Source organism: Vicugna pacos, chromosome 34, assembly GCF_048564905.1.
Source record: "Vicugna pacos chromosome 34, VicPac4, whole genome shotgun sequence".
NCBI classification, from domain to species: Eukaryota; Metazoa; Chordata; class Mammalia; order Artiodactyla; family Camelidae; genus Vicugna; species Vicugna pacos.
Window position 1 is genome coordinate 9,333,610 of NC_133020.1, and position 15,358 is coordinate 9,348,967.

The 15,358-nt window shown below is 40.6% G+C and overlaps 1 long non-coding RNA gene across 4 annotated transcripts in view; it reads left to right on the plus strand.

Annotated features, from left to right (window-relative positions):
• LOC107033153 (uncharacterized) overlaps positions 1-15,358 on the plus strand; it is a 75,975-nt gene that overhangs the window by 20,270 nt on the left and 40,347 nt on the right. For all 4 annotated transcript variants that reach the window (XR_012066973.1, XR_012066972.1, XR_012066975.1 and 1 more), the window contains exon 2: positions 13,748-13,829. This is a non-coding gene — a long non-coding RNA (uncharacterized lncRNA). The remainder of the gene's footprint in view (positions 1-13,747; positions 13,830-15,358) is intronic.

The following is a 15,358-nucleotide window of genomic DNA, read 5'->3' on the forward strand; positions in this document are numbered from 1 at the left end:
TGAATGAAGTGGAGTGAGGAGAGAATCAGTAATCTGGTGGTCCCAAAGTCACTGGCAGCCTTTTGGTAAATCGTATGTCATTTTTTTCACTTGAGTATCTCCTTATCTTTCTTCAGGACTTAAATGTTAGGAAGTCCTTTTTCACCACTCAATTGCAGAATTGCAAATCTGAATGATCCGAAAGGTGGATAGTCACCCTTTAGCTTTAGTTTCGTGTTTGGTTGGTTGGGTTGGCTACTGAACAAGTATTCCCGAATGCTGTTATCTCATCACTCCTATCCTTGTTTATTGCAATTGATTAAATGATTAACCCATCTCCCATCCTTGTCCCCTTCCTATGTGTATCATATTCATCCTCAGACTCTTTCAGGGGTCCCTTGCACCACACAAAATAAAATCCACATTTCGTATTTGACATTCTTCCCAAAATAACCCAGTCCTTGTTTTTGCTCTTACTTCCCAGTATGCCTGTAAGCGCTTCCCACTACATGGGACCATTGTCCCAGAAGAAAGGTCTCTGCTTATCTGTATGTTTCTTCTTAACCTATAATGTTCTTCCTCATCTCTTGTTTGTAATTTTGCCCCCAATCACCCCTCTTAGATTTTTTCCCATTACTCCCAGTTGAAATAACATTTCCAGCACCCCTGCTCCACTGGAGAGTATCCCTTGTAACACAGTCATTATTTTTCCCTGTATTTCCACTGTTTTCCCAGATAGACTACTATCCCACACCTCTCTCCAACATAGTGGGAAAAAATACCTAGGAAAAAAAGTTGGAAATGTAGGTACTTTTACCTCATTTCCAAGAAAGATTAAATTGTAACAAATCACTACAAAGGAATTAAAAAGTTAGAATGTCACCTTAGGGTTGACGCTGAACACCACACTTTCCACATTGCCATGGCATGTTAAGCCTGACTTGAAGATATTTTAACATTATTTTTCCTCGACATTTTTTTTCTCAGAGCTCTAACCAACTAACATGTAAATGAATTTTGGGAACACAGTATGTTTATAAGACATAAACTACAATATTTTATAGGACAGGCATTCAGACATAGCATCACAACTCTTCCCTGAATAGAACATCCTGTTTCTGACTTTTGATTGAGGGGTGGCGTAGAGGGCAGATCTCACCAGCTTCTGCTTATCTGTGCAAGCGTTTACTATCTGAGTGAGCACAGAAAAGCAGGGCAAGCCGAGTGACCTGGTTCCTACCATGTACCTGTGGTACTGAGGAGGGAAAAAGAGAAAACAGCACTAACTTCTTAGACTTTTTCTGGGTCTGTAAATGATGTAAGAGGGTTTTTTTATTTATATATTTTTTATTGAGGTATAATCAGTTTTAATTAAATAAAAATAATAATTAAAAGGGTAGCCACCTTCCTGAATTGGGGAAGGGAACTAGTATTTATTGGGTTCTTAGTTTGTGCCCGGAACTCTGCTGAGAATTTTTTTCTCATATAATCAGAGAGAAAATTATTTGGAAAACCTCTTTCTTTCCTCTCACCTCGAGTAGAACTTGAGTTGAAACAAGGAAATTAGAGTCAGGTAAGTGGCTTTGAGACACATCCCATTTCTTCATGTTTGCTGACTAACTCTTCACCCCACATTACCCAGTTATGATAGAATCAAAGAAATAGGGAGTAAGTCTACCAATTCTATACAGTGAGTGAAAAGAATTGCCTTGTAGCATATTTTGAGAAGGTAACCAGAAGTACATTTTTTCCAGACCGAAGTTGCACTTGTCCAGAAAGTAACAGGAAGGACCTGGATTTCAAACTTTATTTTTAAGTTATAAATATCTGGTTTTCTGTATTTTATTTTCAAAAGTTCATGAACTGGAGGCTCTGCTACCTCTAGAAGTGTGTAGAAGACACAAAGCATAAAATACATAACATTTATCATGTCTATCAAAACAGTTTTTTTCCTTGAAATTTTTTGTAGTTTCTCACATAGAAGAAACACTGAAATTCAAGAATCTCAGAGGTCCTTACCTGGACTTTGGATCCTACAGGAACAGCAATAGGTCCATCCCTTTATCTGTTGTTGGAGTCTCTTGTTAAATAGTTGGTTGGCTATATTTTTTTTTTACAGTCCAATGATGATTAACTACCTTGTTAGGTCATTGTCCAAGGTAAATAGAAGAAAGTTAACCACTTATTCTAAGAATCTTCTCTGCATTCCTATATTTTGTTATGTTAATTATGTTAATCATTTCTCAGAATGTGTAAATTATTTGTATGTAGAAGTTCAAAAATTAAGCTTTATTTCTGAAAATAATTTATATTTTCTTACTCAAGTTGGTTGCATAGATATTTTTCTCTAAAAATACAAATACAACAGATTATCGAAAGTATTTAAAACTTTTCCACATAGAAAAGATTTCCAGGCAATTTTCAAAACTGGTCTACAGGTTACTTTAGCTTTCAAATGATAAAATATACTCTTTTGTTTGATGCTTGGGTGCAGTTCTAATATGATGTGTCTAGATCCTGGATGTCCCATATGGAACAGTAAAGTGCCAATTCATTACGAGATAAGTCTTCTAAGACAAAGTTTTTAATGATAACAAAGGTCAAGGCTACTTTGCACGGGAGATTTCTTATATCAAAGTCTGCAGAAAGAGAGGTCCCATAATTTCCTTCTATTAACTGTGTTTTTAGAGGAGGGGAGGGCTTGACCCAATTGAAAGTTTTCTTGAAGAGGGATGACGTTTTGTGTACTCGTTCGTTCATTCGCAAGATTCCCTAGAATACATCTAAATCCCAGACACTGGGCTCTGTTCTGGAGATGTACTAAGGCAAGTAAGATTCAGACACTTCTTACATGAATAAATGGCATATGTTATATGCGTTATATAGTGAATATATCATGTATTATATTTACATGTAATATGCAAAGTATTCTACAGAGAGCACTATACATATTTGTATACATATATATGGCTATTAGAGAGCAATGGGAATGAATATATGTACTTACATAAATAGCAATCTGAGGATGCAAATTTGAAAACATTGTTACCTCTTATCACTTCTGCAGGGCTGTTGTTGCTACAGCTGCAACAGTATTTAAGTTCTGAATCTCAGGTATTTGATAGATTAGTTCTATCCTGGTTTATTCTTGGAACTGTTGGAATCCCGGGAAGAACCAGAGTGTGGAGAGGAAAGATTTGGAAGTCTAGTTCCTCAGTGAAAGGGAACCGAGAAATATAGTTCTGGGGCAGGGAAGATCAGGGTCCAGGCTCCCAAATACCCCTCTGCTGAGTCAGAATCTATAGTTGTCTGGGCCCTGCACCCAGGGGATTCTGATTCAGTTGACCCAAGATTATACTTTTTTAAAATAAGCACTTCGGTTAATTTTTATGTAACACCAGATTTTGAGAACCCCGGTGGCAGAGCTGGAGAACATTTCCAGGTGACTTCGGTACTTCCTTTCCATTCGGAGTCAGCATACAGCTTTGGTGTTCCCGTGCTAACGATTTTCTCTTCAAATTTCTGTGCCACGCAAGGCGCATCACCTTGTTTTGAGACAACTATATAGAAGAAGGATGGTAAAACAGTACAGATTAACTAGAGTGTTTCTAACTCCTAAACTAAAGCTATCTTGTGAAATTCCAGAGGGTTTCCTGAGGTCAAAGAGCCTTTGCCCTTTATTTTTTCTGCGACTGTTTAAGTCCTGAGACTGTCGTTCTTGTGTGACTTGCGGAGGAACAAAAGTAGGGAAAAGACATTGCAACAGTTCTTTCAAGATCAATATTTTGCTGACATCCATGGGTCGATAGAATTGTAAAAATTGCTAAAAAGTTGCTAAAAACAACCTTATTGGCATTTACTTCCACTGTTCTGATGTCTCTCTTTGAAATCTGATAGACCTTGATGTCAGTTTGTCTCTGCTCCTTGGTAGCAATACGAACTTAAGCAGGTGATCTAAACTTTCTGAGCATTAATATCCATTTCTGTAAAATAGGAAGGCAATACTTGGGGTAAGGATTAAAGAATGTATGTGAAGTGCTCTACACAGTACCTGACAAATGATAGATTCAATACCTAATACGTAATAAGATTCATTGTATGACATTAGTGTATTATAAATAATTAAAGCAATTAATTCATATTATAGGAGTAGAAATAAAATCTCTAAGACATGTACCCAGCAGTTTTTATTTTCAGAGTGCTCAGATGGGTGCCACAGGCATTCTGGAAGAGGGAGCCTTCAGGTTCAAAGCCAACCTGCAGATGTGTCCCAACACACCTCCCTTGACAGTGGTCAAGAGACAGCTCCAGGAGGCTGTATACTCCTACAAAGAACCCCACTGACACTGAAGCTCTGGCACCGTCATGATGAAGTTTACCATGGCCATCATCTCTCTTGTGTTAGTCACCACCACAGGAAGGTCGTGATTCTCTGATCACTCTCATCAGCTCCTGTCTAATCCCCAAGTGGCTCTGCCCACCCCTGTATCTGCCCCTCATTTCCTCTCCCTCCCCCAATCCTGAACCGAGATCCTTCTCTTGAGATTTTTGGAACTCGTGGTTAATCACAAGTGGAATTACCTTTACCTTTAGCCTCTTCCCTGAAACTTCTCTGCTTCACCTTCTTGCTCTAACTTAAACCTGGCCGTTCCCTGAAGACACTGCTTCTCCTGCTGCTGTGATCAGTGAGGGCAGCATTACTCTTCATGTCGCTCCATGCCAGATGCGCTAGTTTCCAATTTTCCTTCCTTTGCTGCTTGCGTGTTCTCTTCTCTGAGACTCTGTCTCTTCTGCTTCTTGGAATCATCCACCAGTCCTTGAGTCACTCCCACTTCTTGGTTCAAACCCAATCTCTCAAAATACTCCTGCTGTCATAATTATTGATGATTTCAACAACCACGAAGAGAATCCTTCTCACTCTCTGACTTCTTAGGTTTTCAGTCTTCTCTTCTCCAGTGGACTTGCTTCTTCCTGACCAATGGCCTTATTGTGGACTTTGTCTTACCGAAACTGCAGCCTCTCCATCATATCACGTGCAAGGATTAAATTTCCACTATCTGTCTCGCCAGTTCATGGGCAGTAATACTGTGGACACAGCAGTGCTTCCATCAACCAGGATCTATCTGACCATCAGTTGATTCTACCAGAGATTTCACTGTTCCTTATTTCATGCTTTCATTTCCCTCCATATCTGGGTTAAATTTAATGGTCCCATGACCTTTCTTCCATACAGCTTCAAGTCATTTGTGACCCTTTGCATCATTTGAATTGCTTGACAAAACTACAGCCTGGATTGAATCCATTCATCCATGCTGCTGAATGAGGTTGAAGAAAAATTGCTCAACCCTATTGACTTTAAATTTATGATCATGATACCCAAATGGGCCTTTCTTTTGCTTAGGTGTCATGTTGCATTTTCCCAGTCCAAGTCATCTTGATTTTTGAGTAACTTATTTTATGCCTTCATTTCACTCCTCAAAACTCTTGATACATCCTTTCCCACCTCCACCTTCAGCTGATGACCATTTCACTGACAAAAATGAAGAACAAAACATCGAAAAGCTCCTTTCACCACATCTGTCTGCCGATAGCATCAGTACCACATACTCTGCCTTGATGAAGTCTGTATAGCTAAGGCCAAATCTGGTGTGTGTGCACCAGATTACTTCCTCTTGTGTTCCCAAGGGTAGCAATTTTTCCGTTCTAAAGAAATGTTCCCATCACCAGATAAACACGCCATCACTTTCCCATCTTCAAAAATCCTATTTTGGTCCCATTCCCCTCCAGGTATTACTCTATTTCTGTGCTATTTTCACACTTAAAATTTTTTCATAAAAGGCTTATCTGTAATGATTGTTTTCCATTCCTTTCCTCACATTCTCCCTTGAACACACTTCAGTCAAGTTCCCCCCTGCCCCAACTCTTCACTCAAACTACTCTTGCTCAAGTCATAAATTACCTAAATGCCGCATGTGATGGCATCCTCATCTGACTTGACCTATTAGCAGCATTGTCCAGAGCTAATTATTCCCTCCTGAAAATACTTTCCAGGACACCATCTTTTGTGAGTTTCCTCTTAACTCACTGGCTACTCTATCTTAAGCTCATTTACTAAATCCTTTATATATACTTTGACCTCTTAATTAAAGTGTCTCAGGATTTAACTGTTATATTTTGATCATCTCTTTTTTTCTCATGTCTTAATACTATCTATATGTTGTTAATTCCCAAATTTTTACCTCTGACCAGGACTTCACTCCTGAGCCCTAGATTTTTCCATTACCTGCCCACCATCCCCCTTTACAGGTGTCAGAGGCACCTCATCCTTAATATTTTCCAAGCTCTTCTCATCATCCTCCCTTCCCAGACCTCCTCCCGGAATATTCTCCATCTCAGTAAGCTGTAATTCTATTTTTCTAGTTGCACACACTCACAAAATGTTGGAATAATTCATGACTCCTCCATTATACAATTATCAGGCTTTACTTTAACATATATCCCGAATCTGACTGCTTTTCACCACCACCCCAGTTATCACTCTGGTCTTGAGTTATTGCAACACCCTTCAAATTGTATCTCAAGTTATCTCCTTTACATGCACCACCCCTCACTCAACCTTACCCCCCTACATAAACTTTAACACAGCAGCCAGAATCATGGTGTTAAAACAGGTCATGTCATGACATTGCTCTGCTATAATCCTCCAATGGTTTCCTACATCACTCAGCATAAAGTCCAAAGGATGGCCTCAAGGCCCTATAAGACAGAAACCCTGTACTCAGAATCTTTGGACTGGCTGTTCTTTCTGTCTACAATATCCTTCTCCAGATATCTGCATAACTCACTCAATCAGCATCTTTTAGTTCTCACCCTAATGATACTCTCCCAGTGAGGTCTTCTCTGAAAATTATTTTAAATATTACCCACTCTGACCTCTTACTACTTTATTTTTATCTCATCATTCATCATGCTATGAATTTTAGTCATGTTATTTTGTTTATTGTCTGCCTTTCTCTGCCTTAGCACTGATACATTTACGTTACAGTGTAAACTCCAAAAGAGCAAGGATAGTTTTTTGTCTATTTTATTTTCTGCTGTATCCCCAGTGCCTAGAATAGTGTCTGGTACCCTCTTCTATATACTAGCACTGGACAGTTAGAAATTGAAATTAAAATATTGCAATTAATAGTAGTATAAAAATATGAAATGCTTAACACTTTTGACAGAAGTTGTGAAGGAACTGTACACTTAAAACTACAAACTGTGCTGAGAGAAATGAAAGAAGCCAAACAAGAGAAACATACCATGGATTTTCTTTGTTGTCATTGATAAGTCTGCTCAAATCTTTTGCCCAGTTCTTACTGGAATTGTGCTCCTACTACTGAACTGTAAGAGTTCTTTAGATGTCTTCTAACAAAGGATAAATGTTTGCAAAGATTTTCAAGAGCAAAAGTTTAAAATCTTGATAGTGTCTAATTTGTTTCTTTCTTTACATTTTGTGCTTTTTTATGTTCTAAGTGAAAAATCTTTGCCAAAATCAAGGTCAATTAAAATTTTCTCATTTTTCTCCAGAGGTTTTGTATTTTTAGCTATTACACTGAGGTCTGTACTCCATTTTGAATTAATTTTGGTTTAAGGTGTGAGGCCAGGGTCAAGGTCTCACTTAAATTATTCCTAAGGCTTTTACCTTTAACCTAACTCTTTCCAAGGACTGAAATACCAAATCATTAAGCTGTCAAGAAACAGAGAAGATAGGAAGTGCTCTATTAATTCTGTTTTCATACATGATTTCCCTTTTTCTCCTCCTCCCTTTTCTCTCCCTTTCATTTCCTGCTATCTCTCAGGATCAAGGATCAAGCACAATGTCAGATTTTATACTCACTCAGTAAGTGGTAGTTATTACAATAGGCATTTTCTAATCATAAACAGTACTGTAATGAACATCTTCTAGTTTTTGAACACATCTATGATTATTTCTATAGCATACTATCCTAGCACCAAAATTACTGATTCAAAGAGTATAAGCTTTTAAAAACTCATTTTTCAAATTGTTTTCCAGAGAGGGTCTATCAACAACAGTTCCTCCATATATATTGCACCTCTCAGTTTATGGCCATCGGTCATATCTTTTTTTCCATTTTGGACAGTTAGTTGCAAAATGGAAACTCACTGTTGTTTCATTTTGCATTTATTTGATTAGAGACAGTATTTATGCTAATTCCACAGGACCTTATGATAAAGCCCTCTAATATATTTCATATGATACAGATATTATTTCCCTCATCCCTTTCTGGTATCTTTGGCTCAAACTCAGGATAATATTTTTTCATCCTCAAAAGGCAAAAATGTGTATCCTGTTGAATAGCACCAGTATAGCATTTCGTTCTCTGTAATAGAAATCCTAATTAGCCCTATTTTCTAATATATTCTTAACACTATGGACCACCAAGTAAACATTCTTTCTCTGAAAATTCTAACTTTCCTAGAGAATTCTCAAGTTGTTTGCTCTCACGTGATTTAACAAAGACCAGTCACAATCCCCAACATTGTGTTTGGAGCAACAGAATTCTCCTTTCTCAACTACTGCTAGTCAAATGTCCCCTGAAATTCCAGCCATGACCTTACTTCCTTGAATCCTCTTATCCATTTTCCTTGGGCCTCTCTTAGTGTGCTGTGTCCCATGGACGTCTCCATGGCTTCAGATGTCCTCTTAGATCCCTTGGCTATCCGTAGCTGCCTAACAATTTTCGTAACATAACACACTGGCTCGTCAAATCAGTCACTCCAGAAGCTGGGACTAGGTTCTGGAGTCAAGAAGTCCTTGGTAGACAGGAGCTGACATTATGGCTACAAATCAGAAACAGATACAAAGATCCAAGTGGAAATTACCTGTGTTGTACTGATGGTTGTGAAATTCTCCAGCCAGTAGGTGGAAGCAGACCCCTATCTATAAAGAGGGAAACTAAACAGTTCACGTATCCGAGTCGTCACTTAGCACTTTGCGGTGAAAGCAGCTTTCATTCTCCAGGAATCAGCTCTTTCTTGGGCTATATTTATGCAGTCGCTAATCCCTATTCAGAGGAGATTAGGAGCCTTTGCAGGTTTAACCCATGCCTGGGATACTGCAATATTTTTCCATGCCACTTCAGGTTAGGAGAAGTAAACATAACTGAAGAGTGAAACATCATCTAAGTAGGTTTTTAATGCTAATAACTCAGTCATGTTACATGGGAAGTGAATTCTGTTCTTGTTCCATCCTCCCGGAAAGATGGTGTTACTCGGCTTAGGGTCAGGAAGGCAGGGCTGGACTAGGAAGGGCAAATCCACAGAGAAGGAAGTAAGTGGGAGGGCAGGCGTGATTTAGTAACGACGTCGTGACCACCGAGCGCCATGAGAGCAGGGGGATGTCTACGATGTTTGTTTCAAGGGCTAACAGTTCCAGATTCCTGCTGGATACCTGTTAAATATCTGTTAATAAAATGGTGAATGGTCACTATTTAACCCATTAACGTTTGAATGGTGTCTCTTCTCAGGATCTGGTATCTCAGCAGTGTCCCCTGTAAAATGCATGTAATGTATAAAAGGAAGTTGAAGGGCAGTGGAAAATGATGATGTGGGAGGCTGAATAATGGCCCTGAAAGATATCTGCATCCTAATCCCTGCAACCTGTGAATGTTAACTTACATGGCAAAAGGGGCTTCACAAATGCAATTAGGTTGAGGATCTTAACACACGCAGAGTAGCCTGAGTAATCTGGATGGGCCCTAAATTGTCATTTAAGAGGCAGGTTTGACTACAGGGAGATCTGACTACAGTTGGAGACAGTGACGTTATGACAGAAACAGAGATTGGAGTTCTAGGCTTTGAACACGGAGGAAAGAGGCCACAAGCCAAGGAATGAAAGAGGTCACTAGAATTGAAAAAGCAAGGGAACAGTCTCTCCCCTCAGAGATTCCAGAAGAAACCAGCCACACTGACACCTTGACATCTGCCCAGTGAAGCTGATTTCAGACCTGTGATCCCAGTGTTGTAAGAATATGTGCTGTGTCAGGCCGCTAAATCTGTGATACTTTGCATTGTAGCAATAAGAAGACAACACAAATGGTAACTGCCTTCTTTAGCCCTCATCTCTCTTCCTCTGCTGGACTCCATGGTTGAACATAACCAGTAGAACATGGAGTCAAGGCCAACACTGTCTGTCCTAAGAGGAAAGATGCGGCCACTGGGATAGACTATGTCAGAGAAAGGGTCTAATACTGGTGTCCCAGCCAGGTCAGCCTCATCTAGTGTAGAGTCCTTCAACACAAAGCTAAATTTTGGAACACTATTACAAATACATGAGTGACTTAAAGGCTGGGAAAGTCGCCTTTATTTCCATATGTCAGGAAGTATGGGCTTGAGCTGGCCTCTGTTGATTTGTGTCATCTCTACGTACATTGGGAACATTTGCATCAGTCTTGGGATTAGGGGAAATAGTTGAAAACTGGAGACTGAGTACAACCTACCAGTGCTGAAGACTCAGCTCGTTCAGCTGACACAAATTTGTCGAGCAGCGTTAATATGCTAAGCAAGGTGCTCAGTGCTGGGCGTCGACACTAACGAATAAGCTATGCTCACGTCCTCGAGAGGCTCACAGACTGGTTGTAGATAAAATGCCTGACCTTGGGGTGTGCTGCTCCCGCAGTGAAAGCCCTGCTCACGCGTAGACAAACTACCAGTCCTTAAACTTCTTTGAGTACAGCTGAGGAATCAGTAAAATGTTCAAACTAAATGCTAGGGGATGAAAGAAAAGCAGGAGCTGGCAGTGGTTTTATGGTGACAACTTACGGATCTTTACTTTCTGTCTCTAGATCAATAGTCAGCAAACTATGGACTGAAGACCAACAGTAGCCCCTCAATGGTTTTCGGGGAAAAAAAAAGTTTTACTGGACACAGAGATGATTGTTCACTTACACATTATCTTGGGCTGCAGGCACGCTACTATGACAGAGTTAAGTGGCAGTGGCAGAGATCACATGGTCTACCTTGAATGTATGCTGTCTGCCCCTCATGTAGAGGCTTTGTTAACCCCTGCCTTTGAGAACTTTATCCTTTTCTAGCTATTGGTCTTCCTCTCTATGGTGGGTTCCATATTAGAACCTGTAATGAGTACAAACCTGTAATACCAGTTATTTGGTGACTAGACTCAGAGTGGAGCCTGAGCCTTCTCTCTCACTGACCTACGTCCCACTCTCAGACTTTCCATCTCAGGACTCCCTCTTTTCCAGCATTAGAGCCTACCCTCTCCTTCCATGATCCCCTGTATTCAGTGTGGGAGTCTCCTCCTTACAGGTCTTCTCACGCTTGCAAAAGCTGCATGTTCACAGAGCAACATCAGGGTGGTCTCCTCACAGGTAAATCGAGGTTGAGGTATCTGTGATTAAGTAAGACTGTGTCCAATAGATAGCTCTCAATTAGAGGTGTCCACTTTTAGGAGACATGGTAGAGAAAAATCTTCGAATGCAAAAGAAATCACGTAGGGGAGGGTGCAAGTATGAATATTAAAAAGGATGTAAATTCAGAAGACATGGCTATGAAGGAGAAGCCGAGAGGAAGCGGTCAGAGAAATAGGACGGGGTCCAAGAGAGAATGCAGCAGGGCGGCCTGGAGAGCGGGGGTCGGCAGGCAAAGAGAGCTGAAGGCTCCTGGTGCTGAAGAAGGACTGAAAAAGCGGCCAACAGTCCTGGTTTGAGCTGGAAACTTTGTTATCTGGACATTGGATTATAGTGTGTTGAGCTTGGGCAGACGGTGTGTCTTGGCCATCTCAGCGCATGGTAGCAAGACTGTGGATTTGCACCCCAGGTCTGCTGTGTACTCTCTGTGTGACTCTGTGGAAACTAATGAACTGCTCTAAGCCTCAGTGTCCTCCCCATTGGAACACGGGGATAAGAAACATTCACACATCTCAGTTGTACCAGTTGGTAAGCACAATGCCTCTACGTAGTGATTCATATACACTACTAATTATTAAAAACTTAAAACAAAATTTTAGTTGAAGTATAGTCCATTTACAATGTTGTGTCAATTTCTGGTCCACAGCATAATGTTTCAGTCATACTTAAGCTACAGAAAAATTTTTGGAAACCTAGTTACAATAAGAGAAGAGGAATAAAGTGGTAACTAGAGGGAGCCGTAGAATTAAGAGAGGATTGTTTTACTTTCTCTTACCTTTTTCCTTTTTAAACATTTAATAGCTAGAGAGAAAGGAATTCACCATCTAGTGGGAATGTGATGCAGGAGAGAAGGTGAAAATTGGAGCAGTGCTTCATTTCAGACCCAGAGCTTTCCTAAGTTTCTTAGGTACAGAGTCAGTTTCTTGAGCCATCTACGAGGTAGAGGAACCGGAAGTCTGGAAATAGCGGGAAAGAGGAAGAAAGCAGGTACAGGGACACGTTAGTTGCAGTGTCCCTGGCTGTCTGGGAAATCCCTGGGGACTGTAGAATGTTTTGGGAGCCTCAGTGGTGTGGGTGCCTGGATTCCTGAGGTTCAGTGCAATGGGGAGGCGGGTGGGTGACTGATGTCTAAGTGCAGATATGGCACTTTGCCAACTCCCCGGCCATCCCAGCCCACATTTAGGATGGCAAAGGCTCCATTTCAGGATTGCCATAAGCTATATGCTTTCAAAATGGCCAGGGTTCTGCTTTGTTTTGTTTTTAAACATGCGTTTCTGAATAAGGCAAAAACAGATGCACTTGTTAGCCTCCTGAATACTTTTCTGTCTTGGAATTGGAATCTTTCGCAACTTTGGATTCTGCTTATGAAGCATGGAGTATGTTCCAATCACACTGGCCTTAGGCATGAAATCAATCAATGCTTGGATTTTTCAAATATGGATTTAATCCAAGCCAGACCTGGCCTAAAGCACGGTGTAACCTAAGATTGAGTTGTACTGATGTTGGAGGCGGAATGTTAGAAAATGCCATTTATTAAAGGATCTTATGTGTGGATGTGCCTAGTCACCTCAGTAGTGACGTCCAATTGGTTGTAAATAATACCTTAATAAAGCTTTTCTGTAAGGAGTAACTCCTGCAAAAGTTTGAGTAGTGTCCAGTATGTGATACCTATTTACACATTTTTTTAGGGGTAAATTGATTCTCTTCCTTAGTGGAGAAGACTTCTACACCTCTGAGGTTTTACTCAGTCTTCCTTCTACCACTTTCAAGTCTGGGATGTTTTATTCATTCAGTCATTGGGCGCTTACCCTGTTCCAAGTTCATTACAGTGGAAAATAACAACTATTCTGTGGAGCTTGCAGACAAGAAATTAAATTAGCAAGAAGACCTACATTAAGGAGTGAAAACTGCTATAAAGAGAGACAACTGAGGTTAATGGGATGGAGGGGGCCAGCACATGCTGGTTTAGAGAGGGTGGTTAGGGAGGGTCTCCAGAAGGCTGATGTGGGAACAAAGATCAAGTCCTAGGGGGCAAACTGTTGCAGGCAGGGGACCCAGGAGGTATGAAGACCCAGATTTAGGGGCTGCTTGTTGTATTGGGGGAACAGAGAGGGGACCCAAGTGGAGCAATGAGTGTGGGGAGAGTAAGAGAAAATAAGATTTGAGAGGCAGCGGTGCTTAGCTTACGTAAGACCATGGTAACGCTAAATATATACAACCAACAGTTACATGCCGTATCAGCGTGACTGCTTTATTTACAAAGTTATCGGAGTTTCTCAGACCAGTTTTTATCCCAGGTTAGTCCACCTTGAAATTCAAAGCCTTTGATTTTTCAGCTCAGGTTGATCCGTGGCCAGTGTGGGTGAGAGATCACAGGGCGGACGTCAGGGCACCCAGGCAGCCAGCTCAGCACAGACCGTAAGTAACTGGATGTTTTTGGACTATGAGACCTTTCGCTTCTGTGGCCTTGACCCCCTGTCTGTTCATGGGCAACCTCTGTGACGCCCTCCAGTGCTGAAACCCTGCTTACCGCGGTGATAGGTGCTCGGTGTTCATTCGTCAGCCCCGCTGCTGTTACGGGGTTCTTTGTAGGGTATGAACTACCACATTTTTTTTTCTGCCACAAATCAACTATTTTAGCCAGCCCACAAAGCTAAGCTCTAGCTTAGAAGAAGAAAAAAGAGAAAAGAAAACAACAGGAGAGGGAAACTAAGTTTGTTATTTCAATATAGGGGAAAAAATTGCAGACTAGAGGTGAAATCTGATTACATCACAACCAAAACTGAATATCATGGGTACGGTATCATATCACTGTCTCTGCTAGTTTGGGGCTTTGAAAAAGTTTCAAGCAGGTGTGGTAAGTATCTAGAACACTGGAGGCATCAGAAGATGTGGGGTTAAGCGTCTGCTCTGCCAACACCTGATTCTGTAATCTCGACAAGCACGGTTAACTTCTCTAAGCCTCTTCTAGTCTCAGGTTTTTCATCTCTAACGGGAAGAAATAGAGTCAGTCTTTACATGGAATTAAGAGGAAAAAAAGTGCTATAATGCTTTATAGATTTTAAAGAAATAGGCAAAATTAAAGAATGATATAGAAATGCTATAAGATAAAATGCATATCTAAATTGAAATTGACTCTTTTTGGAAAAAAATGGTTTATAGAGTCCATCAAATATCTAGCTGGTCAAGTAATAGAAAACAATGCTTTTCATATTTATTTATTTAGTTTTAGTATGTTCACAATTTCAAAGACCCAGAATACCTTTGGAGCACATAACCTATTTCTATCAACACGTGTCGACTGAAATAAATGCGCGGCCTAAAAGTTGAGAGTTATGTTTTATTTGGCGGGAGGACTGGAGCCGGGATGATAGCCCTTGAGATGGCTCTGAGGGGCTGCTCCGAAGAGGTAGGGGAGGAGCCAGGATATATAGGAGCTTTACATCAAAGACCAGGTAGTTGGAACAATAAAAGATTACTTGTTATGTAAAGAAAACCGGGCATCTCAAGTTAAAGAATTCAGCGCTTTTCTATGTATGGGAGGAAGAAAACCTTTGGGCTCATTGAATTCATTCCTTTGACAAGCACCTAGCTATCAAGGGCCGTTATTTTGTCCTTTATTATTCTGAGTCTGCTCAGAGGGCACCATTATGAGTGGCTGCAGAGGCCGGGCTGCAGGCCTGTCCTCACTGGGGGGTGGCAGCAGCCGCTGATGACTTGGTTTCAGCATTCTTTGTTTACTGATATGGTTGCAGTATTTTTGTTCACAACATTATTCTATTCTGTTCTGCCAAAGGTGTGATTTTATTAATCCTGTTATCAATCCCTAAATGGAGCTTATTTTTCCTATATCATTTGTTTGTTCATTTATTCAGTATTCAGCTTGTAGCGTGTCTCTGGTAACGTACAAGATAGTGTAGACTGATAAGAGTGTCTACCATCAGTCT